Genomic DNA, 4993 nt, shown 5'->3' on the forward strand with positions numbered 1-4993 from the left:
GCAGCAATCTTAGCCATAGAAAAGAACTTAGTAAGAAACTTTTGAGCAAGACCTTCCCACTTAGTGATAGAGCCTGGTGGTAGAGAGTACATCCAACACTTAGCTTTATACCACAGAGAGAATGGGAAAAGCCCCAACTTAATAGCGCCTTTAGAGATATTGTTGAATTTGAAAGTGTCGCAGATCTCGATGAAATCTCTAATATGCATGTTGGGATCATCAGTCAGAGAACCCCAAAACCGAACCGAGTTCGGCACCATCTGAATTATGCTAAGCTTGATTTTAAAAGTGTTAGCCGCGATGGCTGGTCTGACAATGGTAGACTGAATATCATTGATCTTGGATGAGAATAGTCTATCAAAGCTTTTGTATTCGCTTCTGGTTCACCCGTTACAACAAGAGCTTCTTCTTCTTTCTCAACTAAGATTTCTTCTTCAACTTTCTCCTTTGCTTTTCCCAGTATTCTCTTTCGAAGTTGAGAACGCGTTAGCATACACGTTCTCTAGAATACCTGGAAAAGCAATGATCAAACAAATAATTAAAATATCCGAGTCAATTAACTTTAAGGACCACTGATGTCAAGCACATAAACTAAAAATTAACTTCGAGTCCCCGGCAGCGACGCCAAAAACTTGTTAGGATGAATACACGCTGTAATATTCATGCAAGTATACGCTATCGCAAGTAATATATAATTATTTCTAGTTCGTTCCCACAAAGACTGGTTTAGGTTAATTTCAATTAATGTACTTATGCAACAATGGTATGGTTATTATTCAATGCTAAGATGTTAATAAGTTGAGAGTGTTTATAACTACGAGATTATACTAACATGCAAATTAACTAAGAGATTAAAAAGGTTGATTACTTATATAACACAAACATGAAATTCTAACTTCATTACTACTTCATTCAATAGCCTTTTTGTTCTTAACCTTAGCATACAATGGTAATGACAACTAATCAGATAGCACAAAACTAGTAAACGCCAACTTTTGTTGTACGAATACCCTACTACCAGACATCCACAAAAGAGATAGAAGTTGAATATACATCAATTATATTGGGACCCTATATGTCTATAGAATTAGACAACATAACGGTTTAATGTGCAAGTTATCTATCATGATTACATAGGGAAAGTAAGATGATTAAATTACCTACGAATCATGCATAACAAATACATGAACCTATGATAGCATGTAAAATTCTAAACCTCTAAATTCACCGTCTCTTCATTAGAGATTAACACACTATCTTATAAGTTCGCGAAGCTCTTAAGACGAATAAGCACAACCAATACTAGGATATCATACAATCACCACACACTAAGGTATCAAAACATATTAATAATTGAAATTCATAAGTAAATCCGTTAGAACCCCACGATAACGATTAGCCTATAATCGAACTCATCATCACCGTGGGTTCTGATGAAAGCATGGTATAATAAACTAGGTCATTATAAAATGAATAATAAATAAAGTACATTAACAAGAGTATTAAGTTCAACAAAACAAGAAACGAGCATCCAAGATTATAACTTAAAACAAAGAATCACAAGAATAAACTAGATCTTCTTCGCCTTGGTTGAATTTGTGCTATAGGTCTTCTCGATGTCTTCTCCTTCAACTCTCTTCTTAAAAACGTCTTTTAGTTGTCATAATATAGCAGTCCAATTAATCCATATGTCCAGAGAACAGTCTTTTAATTGATACAGGAATCTGGAATCATGAACTGGCGCGGCCGCACGCTTCACCAGCGCGGGCGCGCTGACATTCTGCTTCTCTGGCGCGGGCGCGTGCTAGCACAGCGCGGGTGCGCTGACCTTCTGGAAAAAATGATTTTGCTTTTTTTATTCAGCTGGTTCTTGACGTCTTTGCACGAGCAATCTTCACGACACCTTCCTAACACCATTTTAGCATCAAACTAATGCTAAATCACCTTGACCAACTCCACTTTTAAGCACTCCTCATTATCAGTAGGGAATTTCATGGAATTGAACACATTAAAAGTCACATCCTGATCCAGTACTCGCATAGTGAGCTCACCCTTCTGCACATCAATCAAGGTTTGGCCCGTAGCCAAGAAAGGTCTTCCCAAGATTATGAGAATCTTCTTATCCTCCTCGAAATCAAGAATTACAAAATCCGCAGGAAAGATGAGTTTATCCACCTTGACCAAGACATCCTCCACAATGCCTCGTGGATATGTAATAGAGCGATCGGCCAACTGCAAGGTCATATAAGTAGGCTTTGGATCAGGTAATCCAACTTCTTGAAGATAGACAAAGGCATCAAATTGATGCTAGCCCACAAGTTACATAAACATTTGTCAAATGACATTTTTCCAATAGTACAAGGAATAGTGAAGCTTCCTGGATCTTTAAGTTTCAGAGGCAACTTCGGTTACAGCACAACACTGCATTCCTCTGTGAGAGAAACTATCTATATTTCATCAAGCTTCACTTTCCGAGAGAGAATACCTTTCATAAACTTCGCATAACTAGGCATCTATTCAAGAGCTTCCGTGAAAGGTATGTTGATATAAAGTTTCTTGAATACCTCCAGAAACTTCTCAAACTGCTTATCCAACTTTTTCTTCTGCAGCCTCTTAGGAAAAGGAAGTGGAGGATAGATCTATTTCTCCCTAGTATTACCCTCAGGAGGAGTGTGTTCCACAGTAGTCTTTCTTGGTTCCACTTTTGCTTCCTTCTACACTTCTTCCTCAACCATATCTTCATCTGGCTAAACTTGAGATTTTTCGGGAATTGCAACCTTCCCAGACCTCAATGTAATTCCCTTAACCTGCTCTTTTGCTTCCTTCTTGCCTGGAACTTCCGTGTCACTAGGGAGTGTACCAGGTTTACGATTCAGCAAGGCATTGGCAATCTGACCAATTTGATTCTCCAAGGTCTTGATTGACACCGCTTGGCTCTTGCACATGAGCCTCAACTCCTCTAATTCAGATTTTTCATTAATTTGCTGCAGCTGGAGTGTATTACTTTACAGCATACTGCTGATTAGGCTATTGCATCTCATTCTGAGTATTGCTCCAACTGAAGTTAGGATGATTTCGGTTGTTGGGATGATAGGTGGCTGGAACTGGTTGTTGCGACCTCTGAAAGTTGCTCAAGAACTGAGGTGATTCACTAGAAATAGCACACTGCTTCACCTCATGTGCACCAGCACAAAACTCACAGACACTAGTAATCTGATTAACTCATAATTAGCCAAAAAATCCACCTTCACGTCAAAGCCTTAAGCTGAGAAGCTATAGCAGTAGCTGCATCTACTTCCAGAATTCCTGCTACCTTGCCTTGAGGTAGTCTCTGAGTTGGTTTCTGGTATTTATTAGCATCCATCAGTTCAATCAACTCATAAGCTTCATCGTAGCTTTTAGCCCACAAGACTCCACCTGATGCTGCATTAAGCATGGCACCCAACTCGTTTTAAAAATAGTTAATGATCATCCATTCAGGAATCCGATGGTGAGGACACTTTCGAAGCATCTCCTTATGTCGCTCCCAAGCCTCACACAAAGACTCTCCAAAATATTGTACAAATTGAGTAAGAGCATTCCTGATTGCAGCAATCTTAGCCATAGGAAAGAACTTAGTAAGAAACTTTTGAGCAAGATCTTCCCACTTAGTGATAGAGCCTGGTGGTAGAGAGTACATCCAACACTTAGCTTTATACCGCAGAAGAGAATGGGAAAAGCCTCAACGTAATAGCGCCTTTAGAGATATTGTTGAATTTGAAAGTGTCGCAGATCTCGATGAAATCTCTAATATGCATGTTGGGATCATCAGAGAGAACCCCAAAACCGAACCGAGTTCGGCACCATCTGAATTATGCTAAGCTTGATTTTAAAAGTGTTAGCCGCGATGGCTGGTCTGACAATGGTAGACTGAATATCATTGATCTTTGGATGAGAATAGTCTATCAAAGCTTTTGTATTCGCTTCTGGTTCACCCGTTACAACAAGAGCTTCTTCTTCTTTCTCAACTAAGATTTCTTCTTCAACTTTTTCCTTTGCTTTTCCCAGTATTCTCTTTCGAAGTTGAGAACGCGTTAGCATACACGTTCTCTAGAATACCTGGAAAAGCAATGATCAAACAAATAATTAAAATATCCGAGTCAATTAACTTTAAGGACCACTGATGTCAAGCACATAAACTAAAAATTAACTTCGAGTCCCCGGCAGCGACGCCAAAAACTTGTTAGGATGAAAACACGCGCTAATATTCATGCAAGTATACGCTATCGCAAGTAATATATAATTATTTCTTCCCACAAAGACTGGTTTAGGTTAATTTCAATTAATGTACTTATGCAACAATGGTATGGTTAATTCAATGCTAAGATGTTAATAAGTTGAGAGTGTTTATAACTACGAGATTATACTAACATGCAAATTAACTAAGAGATTAAAAAGGTTGATTACTTATATAACACAAACATGAAATTCTAACTTCATTACTACTTCATTCAATAGCCTTTTTGTTCTGTAACCTTAGCATACAATGGTGATGACAACTAATCAGATAGCACAAAACTAGTAAACGCCAACTTTCGTTGTACGATTACCCTACTACCAGACATCCACAAAAGAGATAGAAGTTGAATATACATCAATTATATTGGGACCCTATATGTCTATAGAATTAGACAACATAACGGTTTAATGTGCAAGTTATCTATCATGATTACATAGGGAAAGTAAGATGATTAAAATTACTACGAATCATGCATAACAATACATGAACCTATGATAGCATGTAAAATTCTAAACCTCTAAATTCACTGTCTTCATTAGAGATTAACACACTATCTTATAAGTTCGCGAAGCTCTTAAGACGAATAAGCACAACAATACTAGGAATCATACAATCACCACACACTAAGGTATCAAAACATATTAATAATTGAAATTCATAAGTAAATCCGTTAGAACCCCACGATAACGATTAGCCTATAATCGAACTCATCAT

General features: G+C 37.8%; 1 non-coding gene across 1 annotated transcript; it reads left to right on the forward strand.

The window, feature by feature from the left end:
- The first annotated feature begins 3481 nt into the window (after positions 1 to 3481).
- On the forward strand, positions 3482 to 3587 carry LOC141662891 (small nucleolar RNA R71). The gene has a single exon (XR_012550994.1). It is a non-coding gene; the product is annotated as a small nucleolar RNA R71 (small nucleolar RNA).
- Positions 3588 to 4993: the final 1406 nt, after the last annotated feature.

This window comes from Apium graveolens, chromosome 5 (genome assembly GCF_009905375.1).
Source record: "Apium graveolens cultivar Ventura chromosome 5, ASM990537v1, whole genome shotgun sequence".
NCBI classification, from domain to species: Eukaryota; Viridiplantae; Streptophyta; class Magnoliopsida; order Apiales; family Apiaceae; genus Apium; species Apium graveolens.